The 21,766-nt window shown below is 41.0% G+C and overlaps 1 protein-coding gene across 6 annotated transcripts in view; it reads left to right on the forward strand.

Annotated features, from left to right (window-relative positions):
- The window catches only part of Rho-5 (rhomboid-5), a 365,864-nt gene that overhangs the window by 189,343 nt on the left and 154,755 nt on the right, over positions 1-21,766 (forward strand). The window lies entirely within an intron of this gene.

A 21,766-nucleotide genomic window follows, 5' to 3' on the forward strand; every position in this document is an offset into this window, starting at 1 on the left:
TTCTTGAAAATTTTATTAGTGTGTGCGACAAAATGTCAATAAAAAAAAAGGCCTGCATCAAATTTTATGGGCTCGTCGTAAAGAAGGGACATTAATCTTAAAGCGAGGGATAATTTAGGTCGTGAAAAAAAATGTTGATAGTCCTTAAAAACTGTACACTAAAAAGAAAAGATTCAGGTAAATGTTATTCAATTTGATAAGACCTGTTGCAATAACAAAAAATTAATACTATCTCACGCTTATAGAGCTGTGTTTTCCCCGTGTGCCATAAATATTATTGCACGCAAACAGATTAGCACTCTCGGACCGTTTAATTAAAAAGAATGGCGTCGATATCATGAATGAATTCTGAGATAGCAGCTTGCTGCACTCTACTCGCCCGTACAAGAGAATGTATCCTGTTTCGTTATCCGTGGAACGGTGCGTTGAATAATGTCCGACTGAAAAGAAGGAAGTAGCTCGGTCGTAATACATCGCTTATTAGCTGGATTTCCATCGGCGAGCGTATGCACCTGGCCCCCGCCTATTATTATCAATACGGCGATACGCAAATTCCGACCTATATTAACGAATTCAGGACACGGATTAGAGAATGTCAGAGGGGGTCCGGGGACTGTGGCGTAGCGTCGTGTCGGCAGAGCGCGAGCCGGGCAGAAATGCAAGAGGAGTGCCTGATAGCGCTTTGTTTCACAGTTGATGATCACTGTTTAAAACGTTATCTAAAAATGAACTGGAATGTAGGCCGTGTCCACATTTAGCAGTCGCGCGGAAGCCGCGAGCACAGAAAGGGTCGTTACTTTCGTCGCAGTAATCAGGTTAATGGAGTATCGTGGCCCACTTTATTTTTTCATCTTCATCGGATCCGCGAGCGCGAGAGCGAGCCGCGTATACCGCCTCTGCGCAACTCTTCGCGGTGTCCCTTTTCAACGTTTCAAAGTCAATGATGCATTACCACCAGCCAAAGCTTTCGCTCATCCGCTTTCGAACAGCGCTGATTTCTTCTCTTTCCTCTCAGAGTTATCGCCCTCTCTCTCTCTCTCTCTCTCTCTCTCTCTCTCTCTCTCTCTCTCTCTCTCTCTCTCTCTCTCCTTCTCTCTCTCCTGTTTTTTAGAAATATTGTCCCCGTGCCTGAGCCGGAATATTTTCTCAAAATACTCTCCCTGCTCCCTCGGTCGAGAGGAAATTTTGCGACGTTCATTCAATTTTGTTAAGAACGACGACGTTTCATTAGCCCATTAATGCGAGATGATCATCACTTTATTGTACACTTTTAATATTATTTTTCTACATCCTTTGCGAATACCTCTCGATTTTTAATATCAGGATCGTTAGAGTTTCCTTGAAGATTAACATACTTTAGAAACCTTAGAAATTTATGAGGAAGTTTGCTGATTATTTCCACACAAATGAGGAATATTTTATGAGCGTACAAACTGTAGAAATTTATGGGGAAGTTTGCTAATTATTCCACGTAAAATGGGATTTGAAACTGCTTCGAATAAACGATGTACTTTACATATTTACTTTCTCCGTGTGACTGACCCATTGCTGGCTAGTACTACTTTCATCAATGGGCGTACAAACCGTGGAAATTTACGAGGAAGTTTTCCGATTAACAAAAGTGAGATTTGAAAGTGCTTATAGCACCTGCTGCATTGTATTTGTATACCAAGTTTCTCCTACGTCTGATCCATTATTGACTAATAGCACTTTCATCAATTAAATATGTACGTTAGTATTTACAACAAGGTACAAAGAAAAATGTTCTTGATTTTAGCACAATAAATAGGCAACAGTATTGGTGGAAAAATTATTTAATACGTTAAGTACCAGATCAGTCATATAGGACTGACACGATTTTTTCAGCAAACTTGAAAATCAATATTTAATGCAATCCATTGAGTAAACCAAATTCGATTGGTACCTACAAGGTGTGAGAATGTTACAAAAATCATTGTCTCGATTAAACTGCGAAACTTTATGCAAAATTTTCAGTATCGATTGCTAGAAACAGTAGCTAAGTAATAAATTATATCAAATTTGAGTAATTTGTAAAAGTTGAAAGTAACGTGACTGTGCCTTTAAATTTCTAAATTTATTGGTATAATAGTCAACGTGTTAAAAAGCCGACTGAAATCAGAAACAAAGTAGAACACTAAAAACTAGGCCGTCTACCTCACCTCGGCGCTTCATACTCGACACTACCACAAACCCACGAAATCCTCAGTCTAATTATAGTTAACAGGGTAGAAGGAACCAGTCTTGAACGCGCTGCAACCGGCAGCAGCTTTTAGTTTCGTTATTGCCTTATTAGTATCCTTAAAGGGGTTAAAAACCCTTTCAAATAGCTCAGAGCGTGGCGCGGAACAAGCTCGCCGCCGAGGGGAACGTGAGAAAAAGTAAAGATTCCGAGTCCTCGAAACGACTGTAATCTGGACTCTTTTTAAGTGGGCGTGCAAAAGTGACGCCATTAGCGCAGGGGGAAATTGTAGCTAGATTTTCCCTGGCACTAGGGTCCAGTAATTTTCTATTTTCTGGAGCCCTGATCGGTTTGGTGCGAGAGGTCACGTCACAATCGGCTTGGCCAGCACGAACTGCCTTCGACAAACTGCGAATTCGCGAGCTGCAAAACCGATATCCGAAAGCAAACTGAACGCTCAGCGAAACGACCGCTAGATCTGATCTAATCTGCCCTGGCGTTTCGAAAGGTATCGTCGCCCTTCCTAGCCTCGGTTTTCGGTTTTCAGCACACTGGCCAACGCACTATTGCGCCCTTCGAAACATTCTCTGTTTAGTCGGAGAGAACTTGCTGACGTCCTGTCCGCATTTCAAGCACCAATTTTCATGCGTTTTGTGTCTTTAGTAATGATGAATGATGATGAATTTTGCTGTAATTATAATCTGGCATGTCTGCAACGTTGCATGAACATTATTCAAGAGATTCTCTTATTTTTGAGAATGTCATGCATTTGTATTGAATACAATGTCGATTAATAATGTTGCCATTCAATCAAGTCAAGTTTGCACTTAATGCAACTGAAAAAAAATTATTAATAAATATAGAAGATATTTAATATGAAACTTGCATTTACTTAATTTTTTAGTTATTTCCTTATATCTGGCTGTGATTTTTAAGGAGGGAGTTTAAAGGTTTCAGTCATTTTGACATCAAGGGACAAATTAAATGGGAAAAGTACTGGCGAATGAGACGGAGAATGAAATCAGTAGATAGTGCCAGTAATTGGTCAGACGAAGAAATAAAGCTAAAACAATTCAACATCGAGGGACAAAATAAATGGAAGAAGTAGAGACGAATGAGACGAAGAATTAAATCAGTAGATAGTACCAGTAATTGGTCAGAGGAAGAAATGAAATAGTAGTATATACTTCTAAGGATTGAAATTAACCAAAAAAATACAAGGCAATGAAATATTACAGAGTGTAGTTTTCAAAAGGTTACAAAAACACTGTCCTTTTATTTTCAATTCCGCAAAACAATTCAAAACTTTTACTTTCGGCAGGATATGTTTTCCATGAAATCGTCGACCAACTTTATGTGTTTACACTGTTTGCAAAGGACCTAAGCGTCCGAAAAGTGTCAGAAAGGTTGTGAAGAATATTCGTTTATTTTTCTTTTTCTGGGAAAGAAATTTGAACAGTTGTGTATTTTACGCAGGCGTTCCAGGTTTGAAATTACAGTGGCGCAAGAAGTTTTATTTCAGAGGGTGCCGGGCAGTAGAAGAGAGTTTCTTGCCACAACGGCCGCGTGAAAAACACGTTAACTTATTCCGGAGACGTTACCGTGAGTTATTTCTTGTTTATTTCAGCATCTGTTCGCATTTCCTCGTCGCGAGCTTGAATCGTTCAACGGAATGAAGCCGGTGCCTTCTTGTTCTCCAGGAGTTTCCGCTCCCGTGGATTTTAAATTTGCAAATCCAGCCGCGGTAAACACGAACGTGCCACCCGCCGGACATCTCGTTTAACCCGTGGATTTCACGGTTTCTTGATCATCCGGTTAATCGAGGGAAAATTCGAAACCTAAGAAACAGTCTGTATTGTAATTCTAGGAAAGTACTTGTTCGGACACTCTGGGTTTCTCATAATCTTCAGATATGAGAATTTACTTCTGAAGCAGGGAGATTCTGCTCCAGTTTCTCAGATGTTACTTTTAAACTATCGCAAGGGCTGCCGTTAATAAATGAATTTAACTTCCGCCACGAATATCAGTCTGACCAATTTTTCACCGGTTCCGAGTGTATAGTATATTCCATTCATCGTTTCATTAATTGTTCACACACGAATCATCTTATTTTTACACCGTCTGCGTCGAATTAGCAATAGAGTGATTTCTCTATATATGTCGCCAAGACCTGGATGATAAACGTCACGGAATTATCCCCACTATGCCGCGAAGCTCGAGAGGCCTCGAGTGTTGAGGAGTGTAAACATAACATGGCTCGGATATGTCTCCTGGACGATACATGACGCTGGCAAGACCCGTGTTGTTGACATATACCGAGAATTCACTGTAATATTTTTGTTTATAATTCTGTCCAGGCCAGACAAGTGGTAAAAACCTGTCACGCGTCATAGAATAGTATTAATCTAACTCGAACAACAATAAGCCAGGACAATACAATAAGCTAGCATGTGATCAGACAAAGTGGAATAGCTCACTCCATAGCGGGACGAAATGGAATAGAACAACTTACGTTGACATAAAGTGGAATAGGATGGCCTACGGTCGGACAAGTGAAACAGGACAGTCAACGTTGAAACTAGTGGAATAAATTGGACGGTAGGCAGACAAGTGGTTAACATGGTTAACGGACAAATTAGCAGGTTAACCTGACTTGTGACCAAGTGGAACACGGTTGCCTGTGGCCAGACAAATGGTGTAAGATTGCCTATGGTCGAGTAAATCGAAAAGCAACGTGTGGTTGAGTGAAACAGGATTGCCTGTGGTTAGACAAGTAGTACCACTTTGTCAGTGGTCTGACACGTTGAATAAAATTCTGTATGATCAGACAAGTAGTATGAAACCTCTATCATGGTCATTGGACTGCAGACTTTCATTCAGCATAAAAGTTGCATCAATTGCAACAAACTGGAGTGAAATAAAGATTTGTCTTGATCGAAGAACCTGTTTAATTGGAGCACTATGCCCCTCTATCTCCCACAGTAGACAAAATAAGAACATCCGACCATCGTTATCGCATAATCGGAATTGAGGATCACAACTATCCGTCTATTTCCTCACGCGCGCCCAGGCATTTTCGGTTTACTAGCATTCTAGCATTCTATTTCGCAGCGAGGGAACGGCGGCTTATTCGGAACGGAACGGCGAGATTCATTTCGAAAGAACAAAGGCGTTGGAAGTTCCGCAATAAGTACGTCTTCTCCTTCCCTTATCCCCCGCCCCTTGAGCGTGCATTGTTACTGGTACAATTACGCAGCTGTAATCCCGGGGCTTCGCTAATTTCGGAAATAGTTACGTCGCTCTAATCGTCTCGTAGTGTCGCCGTATCGCTGACCGTGGATTAAACTTTCACGTGTTGATCTTTCACGACTGCCCCGAGGACCGAACTTCGCCCGAAACTGGGCTGCCGCGACCGTGACGAAACGAAAATTTTGCATGCATGAAAGATGAAGTCTCCGCGGGCCTGTCGAAACGCGTTCCGGAATGTGATCGATCATGTGCTCGAACAAGTGTTATCGTCTTCGATAGACGTGCGCAATTTTGTTTCATTCATTTACGGATCTGACAAACAGGATCAGTCAAAATAGACAAAAAGAATTCGATATCTTTTTTTAATTTATTAACTGTCGCTAGAACCGAAGTTATTCATAGACACGTTTAGTGAAATATTTATTTTCTGTATAAAATTTCAGAGTTGTTGTTTCAAGATTATTGCAATCGTTCCTTGCAAAATTCCAAAACCGTCTATTAAACTTGCCTCTATATTATTCCAATTATTACGAAAAAATTAGAAATGATTTTACTGTACTCACCATATTCATTTTGTGAATGTTTTACTCTGTAAAACGATTGTGTTATTTATTGGTGAAAGATGCTGTGAGGGTGAGGTGTTCGAGGAAAAAACAAAAAACAAAAAGTGATTGTGTGCGCCTGGAAGTTTAGCAATTTGGCGAAACACGGGGTGTACACGGTGGCGAAACTTTCGATGGAACAAGCGAATTGAAAATTACGTACACGTAAGCGGAGCCGTGCGTCGCGCACGTTCAACACCGTGAACGTTACAAGACGCGAACAATTTATCAACGTCTAAAGTGCTGTGCATTTAAGTTCCGCCGTCTGCGTAATTGCGGGGCAAAATGGAGGCGCGAATCGGCAGCTCGAAATTTAACGAGACGACGAGCCAGTCTTCCGCTCGAACGTTGCGAGCCGTGCGAAATAGAATCTGCTTGCGGGTTGAATTGCAGAAAATTTTCCTTTTTAATGGATTGGAAATTGCATCTGACATTTACGCGAAACGCGCTTAATCGAGCGAATTCAGCGGCTGTAACACAGATTCCTGTGTTGAATATGCCAAATGTAATTCGTAATGCAAAATGGTAGTCTTTACGTAAATGAAACCTTAAGTATTGAGATTAAATGAAAATTATATGATAAACGTAATATCTTCGTCTTTTCACTGAACTGGCAAATTAGGAATTCTTTATATCCAGGTTTCAAAACATTTTCTGACAATTTCTATTGCCAGTTTCTCCTGTAAAGTATTTGATGTGCATTCTATATTATTTTATATATTTTCTTCACGTTGGTTTTTTGTCATTTTTTTTTTTTTTTATTGCAGTGCACGAATACTATTCTCATTTTTGTATACCGATAAAAGAGAAATTCACGGTTTTGATTTATTGTGGTGATGACAACACGACAATTTAAATTAAGTCGTTTTAAATGAAGAAACGATTAAGCGCAAATCATTTTCGTTGCTCGCGTAGGTTTTCGTTTAGGAGAACGTATTTGAAAGTGGAAATTTCAATAAATTTCCTTCTACGTCCAACGCGGCACACATTCCTCGAAAAAATTACTTCATAATAAATTCCTCATGCTTGTATGAGTTTCGTGATATCGCCGCGCCATTTTGGAATCTCATGAATTTACGACGTCCCACGATTAATGCCCGTGCTCTCCTAAGCTGTAGAATGTAATAACGTATTTTACAATCTAAAGCAGTATTAAATGTTAGAATTAAACGTCCGCTACTACGAATTTATTGAATTACAAAATGACATGTAGGCGTTATGAAAATTCTTTCAAACATGATTGAACTATTGCCCTGCAGAAAAACTTTCCTTTTTGAGGAAGACATTTTCATGCGAATTACATTCTGAACACTCTTCTAAATTACATTTAAACAATAGTTAATTGTAGTACTCGTGCTTGTGTTCAAGAAATTTCTATTGACACGTTGTAAAATACGACAAAATTTTTGCCAAGAATCGCTCCAAGTTTAAACAAGAATTAGTCGAGAAACATTTAAGAAGTTTATCATCAGACTGGCATAATTAACTTAAGCTTTATTACATAACGGAGATATTCATGGAACGATGCGTAAGATTGTTTGCAACACAAACTAAAGTTCTTAGAAAATTAAAAATTATTATTGAATAGCATAATTTATAAAATTTCAGACTAGTATTTTATTTGACTGTAATGAGTACGTAAAGTGCAAAACGGTTAAAGAATACGAGGAATGTAAAAATACTGCTACGTTGTCTTCAACTTACTAAAATTGTTAAGAGAGAAAATGAATTTCTGTTTAACTCCAGTGTCTTGCAATTCATTCTGATAATTTTTATTCTGCACAAAAATTCGCAGTCTACTGATAACGTATCATGCAAAGACAGACGAATGTGAAAAATAGAATAGAATAGAAAGAGTCGTCTATTTCGCGTGAATTCGTTATGAATATAGTTAGCGGAGTCGGTCAGCGGATCAACAACACCATTCGCGTTGGATAACCGGTATTATTCAAATATGATCCAGGCAATTTCGCCACGGTTCGACAGAGACCTTTGGATCGTTCGAATCGATCGCGGTGGTGCGAACAAGCAATTCCACGGGGCCAGGGATGTCTCTCATTTATATTCTCTGATTTCCGGCTCAATGTCGAGGATAGCACCTGAAGTCACTGCAATCTGTTCCACGAGCACCTTTGAGAAGCAGGCTACGAAGGATCTACTCGATTATCGGGAGTAATTAAACTCGCCCGCTGGATTGCCATTCAGAACGCATAATTAGGACGTCGAAATTCGAGCAACGATTAACTCGATTGCTTTGGAAAGGCAGTCGCTCGGTGGATACGAAGTGAAGAAAAGGCAACCGTGGCTGGAACTTTGACATGGGATATCGACTTCTGGCGTTTCGAGGCTCCAGGAAATTTCTATCGTCGTGCGAATCGTCTAGGAACCGCGTTTTGCCCGATGGAATTTCTTAAATCGGACCTAACATTTAACTCGAGACTTATTTAGGTTAAACTTCACCTGTGCAACCCAGAAAATTTTAACCTTTTTACTGTAGAATCCTGCAGATCTTGATGAGAAAATGTAAAAAATCGAAGTTTTTAGGCGAGGAATTCACTGGTTCAAAAGTTATGCGTGTTTAAAGTTGAACGATTTTAACACGTCAAGCGAGGAGCTTGTGTCTACGGACTTTCTCTTTTGCATAGATATCATAGGTATCGTGCCCGTAAAAAATTGTTAAGTCTATGGCATTAATTTTCTGGCCTCGAGAAGATTGGGGAACGGGGCCAAGGTCTCTCGGCGTTATCCTCGAAAATCAGGTTCGCAGCACACAATGGCCGTGCGGGGGTGTTTCGTAGGGTTCAGGACCTTCCGGCAAATTCCAAATTAATCCGGGACGGTTGTAGGAGGGTTCGTGATGGCGGCGGTTAGCGCAGGGTGCCTCGTGGCTGAAACGAGGCGGAAGTCATAAGGGGGCCAGGCCTGGCATTGTCTCCCGGGGACGACGATGTTCCACGTGCTGTTGGCAAGTTCGGTAATTATGTCGTGTCCGCGACTTTAACCAGCCCCCGTCAGACGAAAATGGCGACCTGACACAGCTCGTTCCCGTCCCCGTCGCTCTCAATTAAACCTTTTATACCTCGCAACCATCTCCCCTTCAGAAATCGGCCGTGAGCTGTCTGTTAGAACGGCACGGTGTTTTGAAAACAGCACGATTATCGTTATTAAACGGACCCACTTCCCACCCCTGGACCGTTATCAAAGCCTTGTTCCACCGGTAATCGCGTAGACTCTCCGCGAAATGGAACTCGATTCGCCGGAATTGGACCGCGACGACGCAGGTGCTGTTAATGATGACTAACGGTGATTGGTAGCTGTGGAATATTGCGCTTTTGGTCCCGGCTACGCGATTGTCTTCGACCCAGCCATGGCTACGCACGGCGTTTTCAAAAGACCATCTGACCACTTATTAAATGCCACTGGGATTTTTCAATCCCAATCTTCTTCTGAATCTTTAATACCCTTAGTGCCACAAATCTCAAAAATTATACAGAGTGCTCGACTACAGGCGGGAGAAAATTTAAGGGGTGGTTCTCCAAAACAATATAAGACGAAAATGAAGAGTAAAGAAATTGCGATTTCGGCTTCATTTTTTAGTTATTATCAATTAGAAATCCGCCTGAAATACGGCAACCCGGACAACGGAGGCGTATGTTGCTTACGTCACGTATCAAAGGGGGCCTCGCTCGCTCGCTCGCACTAATTGGGGTTTGACGTCACACGCTGTAGCCAATAATTCGGTTAGAACCGAAAATGCGTGTGGTATGACCCAATCGGACGGTTTACACGCCGAGTTCTTGCCAGGTGACTTTAGCGAGGCACGCGGAGTACCTGTACCTTGAAACGTGACTGTCGCGCGCCTCTATGACGTACGCAACGTACACCTCTGTCGGCTGGATTGCCGCATTCCAGGCGGACTTTTAATTGAAATAACTAAAAACTGTTTAAATTTTAAAGACCTCTTAAATTTTCTCCCACCTGTAGTCGAACATCTTGTATAGACTACGCCAGGCTGTTCTAAGTAGAATCGGTTAGGAATAGTCAGACAGATTAATCACGCGTGTATCTATGCACAGTAAATAAACTTACGCGAAGTGTATCATGGAGCAGACGAATAAATGGAATTAAATTTTCCTTGAATCCAAACGTGCACTTATATTCTGTCGAACAAATTTTTACCCGGAAAAATCTCGAGTCCGTGATTTCAGGGAAATTCTTAAATTCCCGGGAACACGAGTTTCCTCGGTTAGGCGAGGGCAGAAGCCAAACGGTCCCCGTGTTCCCTGAATAGACGTTCGGAGCGTCTGCGATTCTTCGGATTGCGGTTTATCGGGTAACAATGCGAAGGGATTGTTTAGCGATTCAGGACGTTTCCGAAGGATTCGGGTGTCCTGGCCGCCGCAGTTTAGAGTCTACCATTGGGTCGTATAATGAATACTAATACGCCCCCTTCGCAGCCGAACTAAGTCTAGATAAAGGAGACTGTCATCCCACGGCAGTTTCCCGTTGATTGAGCCCACCGCGCCGCTGCCGCCGCCGCCGCGCGTCCCGAAGAGGTGAAACTTTTAATTAGTTACTGATCCTTCGGACTAAATAATTCCCTACCCGGGCCAGGGATGCAAAGCATGACAGGAATAAATTGAAATTGCCCCGGCGCCGAGTTTAACATACTTTCGGGTTTAACTCCGTAAGCTTAACGACCGAACGGGGGAAGGGGTGGGAAAAAATTACGCCGATCGAACGACTGGATTATCGTTGTTGATGAACTTTGTACTTTCATCGATCACGGCGCGAATAACCTGATAACGTTCACTTTGCGCCCCTCTTCCTCCACCCATTACCCCACCCCACTGCCCGGATTCATGAATTTCAAAATCAGGCCCGGGGGCGGGGAATTAATTGTGCGATTACAATGCGAGCATTGTCTCTTTAATGCTCCCTCGCATGATCACCGTCATTAGCGCGACCTGTCTAACATCCTTAACCGGTCTCGTCGAAGCCTCGACTCGATTATAAAGTAGTCAACCTTCCCTTCGTTTCACTTTCAATTTTGTGAAATAATTTTGTTCCGGAAAAATAATATTTTTTCGATTTAAAATTGAACGATGTCGTTTGAAACTTTTCTAGTAAACCTTGACACTCGAAAGGAACATTTATTCGATTCTATGCAGAAGAATCAACTGAGAAACAATTTGTTACTTCTAGACGTGTACTCGTAAAAATCTACACGATATAATATCGCTGGAAAAATAAGTAGATCATGTGCAAAACGATAAAACCGTTCAAAGAATTGAAAAAACACTGTTCATTTTAATTTCATTAAAATTATCGCCAAAAAATATTAGATGTTCACCTACTCTTGCGTCTATCAATTAATGTGAACAATTTTTACTTTGCACAGTAATACACAGTACAATTATCACTTTCTACAGATGAAAATGCTTCAGGGTCGCTTCGCGGATCCTCTTTGCTCCGAAATGGTTAACAAATACGATAAACAGCTCTCTACTCGAACTGCGGATATTTATGCAACATAAAAATGGCCTGGTCGCGTTGCAAGAGACAGAAGCCGGATAAACATTTGATCCTTACTCCAATAATTTTAATGAGCCGAATAGAATACATTGGTGCTCTGAAATCATTTTATTCTCTCGCTTTAACATACCCAATTTTAATATAAATGCCTAAAATCCGCAGTCTGCTCACGACACAATTGTCGATCACTTCCGAATATTTTCATAACTTCCGCTTACCCCAGAGAAAAGTTTTCAAATTCCAGAAACTCGAGCTTTTTCGTTTTCGTGAAAACCTGTTTGCACTTACGAACAGGCGGGTCGTCGGTTCTTTTACCACGGCGGTGGATTCCAGCATAATTATTTCAAGGGTATGGCTCCCTCAAAGAAAGGAGTTAATTATAATTTATTTCGGTAAATGCCGGTTTCCTCGCCGGAGGCGTAGCCCGCCTCGAAGCGCTCGATACAATCTTCAGACGAGCGAACGAGAAGGAAGCGCATCGTTAGCGGCTGTACAGACGCTTCTTCGAGTTAATCCGCTTGAAAGATCAACGGGATCCAAGGTCTTTGATCCGAGCACGTTTCGGAATCCTTATGGGACACGTAAACGGAATATCGTGCATTCTTCATGCGGGGTTGAGCACGCGTATTTTCTACCGCACAAGTTTCAGGTTCGCTGGAGAAGTGATCATCTAATTAACTTCGCGCGCAAGACGGGTGAAGCTTCTTCCCCGTTCCGCGATGCTGTATTCGTATTCACTATCTAGTTAATTTTCATTCTTATAACAATATATGGCACTCTACGTTTGTGTAATTAACAGGTAATCTTTTATTTCTTTTTCTTATTCTTTCTATTTTATATTTTATCTTAACCTTTCGATGTAATCTCGAGGATTTTGCCCGGTTAAATTCCTTCGAAAACTATTACCTTTAAATAATAATAAATAGACAGAATAAATTGATTCACATGCCTAATAATAACATATGGTGGTTTTCCGTTTCAAGCAGTAACAATGACTAGTCGTCAAAAATACTAATCGTGAAATAATGAAATTCTTTCGATTCGAACGTCCATCAATTCGTCTACAAAAATCAATACCTATAAAATATCGAATCATCATCACTGCATCAAATTTGCAGTGTATTATTAGACATCCTTATTAATTTTCAGCATATGCAGTCAACGATAGTCAGACATGCTATTTCTAATAAAATATAATTTATTTCCATCCTTCTTTTATTTCTAAAAATATCGGTCCTCGTGAACTTTGATGGGAGAAAGTTTAATTTATACGGATTCTATATAGATAGAATTATATAAATAATTTTTATTATATAATATAGATAAAATTCTATTTTATGTTAACTGTTCATCAACTTGTGCTTTAAATAGTATTTTGTATTATGCATCAGATATCCGAAATAAAAATATTTCATTCGGTGAATCAAGATATGAATATAAAAATTGTATATTATCTTACGTATTAGATTACCAAAATGAAAATATTTAAATTGCTTCCTATTTGTAATACAATTTTATTTTAACTGTACGTTAGCTGTTATTTTTTAAATAGAATTTTATATTACGCATCAGATAACCGAAATAATTTTCGATTTCTACTTGAAATAAAATGTTATCTTTAATTATACGTAGACTTCTATTACAAACTGTGTTTTTATATTACACAGCAGATAACTGAATTAAATAAAATCCACTCTACGCATAATGTTCTGTGTAGATTGCTGAAGCAAAAGTATTTTATTTGCTCCTTGTTTAAAGTACAATTTTATCTGAACAGCGCGGCGACTTCTATCTTAGATTATGTTTTAAATAGAAAAGCAAATAAAATATCCAGACCTTAACAATCTGATGCGCAAGGTTGTGAAACATGTTTTTTTCTGATGAGGGCTTCACACCACCGAACTAGGTCCTCATGTTTATTCAATAAAACAGTGATTAAAAAGCATACATAAATTCTTAAGGTATCATTGTAAAGGGAAGGCTTCAATTTTCAAATCTACGGAAGATTCATTCGCGGAAAAAATTCTTTACCACTTCCACAGAGATTTCAATTTACAGCATTTTTGTGAAAAGAATTTCTCGAAAATCCGAAATCATACGTTTAAATACTTTCTGGGTTCACTGTGCATACCTCAGAACTGATCACAGTTTTCATTACTTTCTTTGCACGGTTTTTCGAGGAGCATATGTTCCGCGTGGAAGAAAAGAAGAGTTGTTCGCATAGGTTTTCGACGATGCGCGCAAGCAACGTTTCCCCTCAGCCCGAGTTATTTCGCCCGCAATCATCCAATTCCTATGCGCCGCGTTCTCCATTGTTTGCCGTCGATCCGAGGACACGCTCGAGGAGCCTCAGATATTGCTCGCGAGAAACGCCGTCGCATCGGGACAAACCCGGAGACGTCCGGATAAAGGAGTCCGTTGGGGTTCCGATTCATTTTTCCGGGTTTAATCTGCCTTGTTGAAAGGCGACGTCGACGATCGCCGAGTGAAACGTTTATTAACTCGTCGCCATTACGGTCGGGTGACAACGTGGTAACGCCGGTCGGGTTTACACGCGAGCGAAACGAAGTAACCGCCATCGTCGCCCGTTTCCGTGCGAACTCGAGGTCCTCTCGGCCTGGACACGTTTATGGCAAGGGTAATGGCAGGGGTCGTCAGTAGGGAAACGCCACAGAATACCGCGGCAGAATATTCTGTTATAACTGCGAGGAAACCCCCAGGATCCGACCGCGGCCGATCCTCCTATTACCCGGAATGCATTTCTGCGTGCAAAGACGGAGACATCGTGCCCAGGATCATGGCACGTCGCGCGCACCGAGAGCTTCGGGATCCCTATCGCCTAAGTGCGATCCGATATTCCGCAAGACCCCGTTTATCTGTATTAACGTCCGATGAATCGATACTATTGCAACTGTAATCGCGCGATTGTAATATCGATTCGCTTTCTTGGAGCTCCGACTAATTCCACTAATTATACCGCCGAGCTTTGAAACGCCGAGAGCTTGCGAAACTAGAAGAAGCTTTTGTTTAACCCTAATCCGTCCCTCGTGTCAACTCGGCACGGTTTTCGCTTAAACGATGATGTAACTTTGATGGTTTTTATGCTGACGATTTTTATTGTTTTGTGACATATCGAGTGAGCAGACACGTTTTTTTTTCTTAGAAATATTACAGATTGAAACTTCTCTGAAAACATTGGAAAATGTTTCTCGTGACTATGTCCACTAGGGATTCGAAGATTGAAGCTTCCCTTTTAGATCGACTCCAAAAAACTTTCTGTGGAATTTTAGTCGTTTTATCGAGCTTTGAACGAAAGCTGCACTACCAGCTTGCCAATCATATATGGTACATCATGAGCGCGTTGCGGTTTGACCATTTTTGTTTTGTAAAGAGACGATTTATGGGTGTGTTTACTTGGGTGAAGCGTCGGATCAATAGATTTCAATTTTGTCCGGCGAGACTTACTTCTCTTTCTCGCGTTATTACTCTTCTTAAGAATCCGGTTGATCTTCCTTTCGGATGTCGAAACAAGTTCATCTTCTTCCATTCTATTTTCTTGCCCGGCTTGTTTGGTTTCTCGGCATTCTGCTGGAAGTTCTGCTTGGTCCGCGTCCGGTCAAAAGTCCGGACTTTGCGGATTTTCACGAAGTACTTTTCACTTACACAACCTCCCTATTTGTACGGCATCGCCTGGTCGGTGTAACGACTATTCCGAGCAGCACAAAAATGTTACAGTTGCTCCGAATGTCCAGGAATTCACTTGCTCTTGCATTCTGAACAATTTAAGTAGAATAAATATTGACGCAGACCGATTTGTACATTTCAAAGATTTATATCTAGTAAATTTTTATTAAACTTATTTTTAATACTTTTATTAAATTTATTTTTAATATTTTTATTAAAAACACTTTGTCACCGGTGACGCAAATCGATCAGACTTGGAAATCAATTTTTATTACAATCTATGAAGCAAATTTTGTTTTGATTAGACTAGGGATCTTTACGTGTGGATTATAAACATTTTAAAAAAATATTAAATTATATAATTCGGTAGAATTTAGTACAATTTTAATTTACTTTGGATCCACATTGCCACTGAAAATGAACATCTGCAAACTAGTTGTGATCTACAAGAATATTACAAAAGTAACTGGTGCAATAAATTTATTCTGGTCCACTTTTACAATATTAAATAAGTTGTTCTCACTTGGTTTGTCTTCTGATGCGTCAATCGACGCGTTAATATTCTTTTAAAGGATGCAAACAGTTTAATCATTCATCCGCTACAGACACCGTGACACAGTGGTCACACGAATCAGATCACAGAGCACATCGAAAGCTCAAGATATATGGTCCATCTTTTCTAATTTGGCTCGATAATCCGAAATCTCGTCGCTGTTCATCTATTCGATGGTGGTAAAGTTTGACAAGCCATCCATCCATCACGGTAAACTGCAGATAAATCATTGCGAGCCGGGTTTGGTACGGTGAATGAGCTATATACCTGTTTAAACGGTTGCCAGAACATTTGTAAGGAATCTCCATAAATTATTTATAACCGAATCAATCGGTCTTGACTACATCGGGGGCTGACACGTGCTCGCGATTGCTGTGAAAAATGTCTTGGTCGATTGTTCTGTCGATAACCATCCGGGATATGGGACACACAATTCTTCACAATTTGTTCGATAAACTGTCTCTCGATACACTCATCACTCGCGTGACACTCTTACCCAATTTAAACGAAAATGTTCGATCATACGACAATGTTGAAGCGATGAAATTGCAAAATACTTTCATGAAAGTTTTATTAGGTCATTACTTATGTGATGTTATTACTTAAAGTGACTAATACATGTTGTCTTATAAAAATGACGAGATTGAATTTCTTTGGATTGTGTGCGGTTCGTATTATACAGGGTGTTCGACTACAGGTGGGAGAAAATTTAAGGGGTGGTTCACCCAGTCAATATGAGACGAAAATGAAGAATGAAAAAATTGCGATCTCGGCTTCATTCTTTAGTTATTATCAATTATGGAGAATAACGCGTTTATATTTTAATAATGTGGTTTATTTTCCGCTTTACACAAAAAAAAAATGTTAAATAGAGTAGCAACACGTCGTGTCGCTACCTGTTCGCTACGTTGCCTGTTCAGAGTTTAAACTGAAACATCGGTGGCATCGCAAAAACAAAAAAGTAACGAAGAGAGCACACCGATTAATGAAATCGGTGGGCGCCTTCTCATTGGCTATTGTCACGGCACAGAGTATGAAAAGCTCACATTCCAACATCAATTAAAAATCCGCCTGAAATGCGGCAACCCGGCCAACAGAGATGTACGTTGCTTACGTCATAAAGGCGCGCGACAATCACGTATCAAAGGGAGTCCTCGCTCGCGCCCAATGGTTAGTCATTGACGTCACACACCTTAGCCAATAATTCAGCTAGAACCGAAAATGTGTGTGGAATGATCCAATCGGACTGTTTAGGGTCAGATTATACTGGCAGCTCAGAGGGTCTATAAACGCTAGATACAAAAACAAGGTAACCAAATTCTGCCGACAGAATTTGTTTACCCTGTTTTTTTGTATCTAGCGTTTGTACACTCACAGAGTCTGAGCTGCCTAGTATAACATGACCCTTACACACCGAATTCTTGCCAGATGACTTCTTGCGAGGCACGAGGGGTATCTGTCACTTGACACGTGACTGTCGCGCGCCTCTATGACGTAAGCAACGTACACCTCTGTTGGTCGGGTTGCCGCATGTTAGGCGGATTTTGAATCGATAATAACTAGAAAATGAAGCCGAAATCGCAATATTTTTACTCTTCATTTACGTCTTATATTGTCTTGGAGAATCACCCCTTAAATTTTCTCCCACCTGTAGTCGAACACCCTGTAATACATTTCCTCCTAAATATATTTATTTAATCATTCGTTTGCGCACAATGACCACGCGAGACGTGACTCAACTGATTCTCTAGTGCTGAGCAAACGTCGAAATTCATCGCACAACTAGTTACAGGGACGTATGCAGACGTAGCGTCGGTCGATCGTGATCGATTATCAAGGTATTTAGGCAGATACTGGTAATCGTCGTGGATTTTCAGCGGTCGATTGGCCCTCGGAATCGCGGTGGTACGCATCGGCTGCCAATCAGCCATGTCAGAGAGGGACGCGTGTGAGAATAGTGCGTCCCCGATGTCCTGTGTGTGCGTGTGTGTGTGTGTGTGTGTGCACACATCAATTTGCATTCGGTATAAATAAGTCTCGCGTACGGGCTCGGCTGCGCTAAACGCGCCCGTATGAATGCGCTCGGACCTAACATTGCGACATGCAAATCGGTCGTTCGATAACAGCGACCGGACAATAATATTGCTCGCGAAACAACTGCTCTCCACCCCCACCCCCCTGTTCACCATTACCGCGCAATGCCGGCTCGGAACAATGTTACAAAGCTGCCATTGTCAAAGGCGGCTCTCTCTATCTGCAGACTTCGAACGAGTGGCCCGCAGATTCGCTACCTTACCTCCGGGGCCATCGATTTCATAATGGCTGGCAAGCACGATATCGATTTCGCCTCTGTTTCGGGGATTGGTTCGGGTGATCGATTTCACCTTTGCACCCGGGGATCAATTTCCACCCCGGATTAGAATAGTTCTACACCCCCGGTTTGGCGACGCTTGTACCTCGGTTTAGGAGGACCGATAAATCTTGGTTAGTGGCCGGAGAATGGGTTCTACCGCGATTTAGGGTAACGGTACCGCCTCGCTTCACGGCCGGGATTTTACTCTGATTTTAGGGGAATACGCTTGTACCGCGGTTTAGAGCAACAATGTTGGATACGGGGATCGTGATCTTACACTGGTTCGGAGATTTCGATTCCTCGTTGAGTTTATCTTTAGAATTTGATTCTTCGAGACGAGCGGCGGTCCGGGACGATTTTAGACCTGTTAGGGGTGAGGAATCTGCCCCGGTTTAGCGCAACAATGTTGGATACCAGGACCATGATCTTGTATTGGTTCGGAGATTTCGATTCCTCGTTGAGTTTATCTTTAGAATTTGATTCTTCGAGACGAGCGGCGGTCCGGGACGATTTTAGACCTGTTAGGGGTGAGGAATCTGCCCCGGTTTAGCGCAACAATGTTGGATACCAGGACCATGATCTTGTATTGGTTCGGAGATTTCGATTCCTCGTTGAGTTTATCTTTAGAATTTGATTCTTCGAGACGAGCGGCGGTCCGGGACGATTTTAGACCGATTAGGGGTGAGGAATCTGCCCCGGTTTAACGCAACAATGTTAGATACGAGGACCATGATCTTGTATTGGTTCGGAGATTTCGATTCCTCGTTGAGTTTATCTTTAGAATTTGATTCTTCGAGACGAGCGGCGGTCCGGGACGATTTTAGACCGATTAGGGGTGAGGAATCTGCCCCGGTTTAACGCAACAATGTTGGATACGAGGACCATAATCATACATTGGTTCGGAGATTTTGATTTCTGTTGGATTTTATGTTTTGAATTTGTTTCATTGAGATGGCCGTCGGTTTCGGACAATTTTAGAGTTATTAGAAGTGAAGATTGTACCCCGGTTTAACGCAACAATGTTGGATACGAGGATCGTGATCTTACATTGGTTTGGAGATTTTGATTCCTGTTTGATTACCTATTCTGAAATTGTTTCTTAGCTGTGATTTGGTTTAGGATGATTTTCGATTAATCAGGGTCAAGGACTATACCCCGGTTTAGCGAAACAATGTTGGATACGAGGACCATGATCTTGCATTGGTTCGGAGATTTTGACTCCTGTTTGATTACCTCTTTTGAATTTGATTCATTGAGATGAACCTTGGTTCAGGACGGTTTCAGATTGATTAGGGGATTAGGCCTTGGTTTAGTGAAACAATTCCGACTCGGTTTGAGAGATCGATTCGCCTCGATTAGAGACGAAGGTTTTAGTTCGTGTTTGATAGCGATCCCGCTAAGATTTATGGCGAGTTTATTACGATTTGATCTGACTCGGTTTAGAGCGAGTATTTTACTTCCCGGATTAGAGATAATAATCCTCTTCGGTTTAGTACGACGTGTTTCAAGCCGGTTCGGAACGGTAATTGTAGATTAGGGAGATTGTTTCGCCCCGGTTAAGAATACATAGTTTCACTTCGGAGAGCCAGTCTTCTGTAAATGATTATTCTGTACTCAAGTAGGATATATCTAATCAGTTATATCTAATCTAACCTACTCTGAATTGGACAATTATTATTTTTCTATATTGAAAAATATAATTCTGACCACGAGATGCACGTTGCTGAGCGGACAAAATTAATTAACCTCTGCAATGTACAACTTTTCTCATCGTTCCAACGTACAATTTTCCTTGTGAGCGTATAATAGACAATTTTCCTCGGCTCTGTGCAACGAACAATGATTTTCCGTTCTATCGAATACGTTATTACACATGCAAGATAAAAAGAATAAGGGGATCTTGTTGGAGAATGTTTCCAGTCCATTGAACAACCGGCCGCACAAAGGTTTGCAACTTGAAAAATTCTTTTCCCCGGGGCTTTTCCACGTCTTCGTATTACACCGACGTTTCTTTCCGCGGAAAGCCACAGTTCACCTTTTGTAACCATTGCAGGACCGAATAACAATACTTAAGGGTGTATTCGTATAACAAAATGTACAGCACGCGTATCATCTTGCGGCACGTAAGAGGAACTCTTGAAGGGGGTCGAAGCAACATGTTTTATGCATACACGACGTTTCGAGACTTGCTGCGTGAACTTCCAGACTGTGTGTACGTGTGTGTATGCGCACGCGCGTGGCTGTATGCTATTTTGAACGCGCCAGAATGGAAGTACCTACCGAAGCAACAAGAAGCGAAGGGCGCCTTTTGAAATTTAAATTCATCGAGAAATCGCGTGCTCGATTTCCCTGATTGACGCGTGCCGCTTTCGTTTTCTTTTTATTCTCGCTCGAAAAAAATATCCTACGTGTCTCTGTTATTAGTGGCGAATAGTCGACCGAACGAGAGACCAATTGTTCGCTTTAGGCTTTAAGCGGACTCTCAAAGCGAACTGTGAAAGGGCTACGGTTTCAAAAAGGGTATCTGTTGATTCCTACAGAATTAGCAAATACAAATTGATTGTTTTCTCAGGAAAATTGGGAACACTGTGAGACCACACTAAACAATTACATCTAAATTAAATAATTATTTGTAGACTGCTTAATTTAAAATGCACAGGAAACCTCGGAAAAACCTGTGTATAAAGTTTAGTAAAGACATGCAATAAACTTGAATTTTTAAGAAAATTCAAACAATGGCCAACTGATAAAACTCATAGACAAATATAAAACCGTACTGAATATATGCGATAGTGATAAATTATTATCACTGACAATACCTGATACTAAATTTGTCACTAAATTGTGAATTGTATTTATTGGTACGCATAATAATTTTGTTTTATTGTTATTAACTTTACTTTACAGAATTTCCAGAAGTAAATCCTATTATGTCACTTTTAGCATAACTTGCATAATATACAGATGTCGACGTATGTTGATCAGTACAAAAAGCTGTAAAATAATATTAATGATGGGAGATGATTGCATGATCGCAGAAACGTCTCAAGGGTGAAATTTCGACCACCTGTCGCGTTCAGAAGACCTAATCAGTAACCAGGGGCCATCAGTGTCCACCTGTCGGATTTCCTCGCGAATTGTCTGGCACATTGCTAATTAATTGTCCGCAGCTTCGATCAACCAGAGGCAATTAAATTAGTTTGCATGCGTCGCCTCTGAAATTCGGCGTTAATGCGTTCAACTGTTTCGTGCCTCTTGATTCCAATCGCACAGGAGGCATAGGAGTACACCAATCACTCGATGTACTTTTCTGTTACACGCTTGTGGGTCTCTGGCGACCCATTGCCGTGCTCAACGTTAATAATTTGTCTTTTTCTTTAAATTAGTTAACACTCTTTTAATATATTTACTCATTTTTACCATAAATTCATAAAATCTGCGGACTTTTCACGAATTTAGGTTTGTTTCTTTTCTTGGTTCTCACGATTGATGTACAAACCCTCCCTTCACTGTGCATTACACATTATTTTTACTTTTATCCATCTTCTGAGAAGATTTGTTATTCTGGCGAAGGAAATATCAAATCAATT

The sequence above is a fragment of the Halictus rubicundus genome, chromosome 1, assembly GCF_050948215.1.
Source record: "Halictus rubicundus isolate RS-2024b chromosome 1, iyHalRubi1_principal, whole genome shotgun sequence".
Lineage (NCBI taxonomy): Eukaryota > Metazoa > Arthropoda > Insecta > Hymenoptera > Halictidae > Halictus > Halictus rubicundus.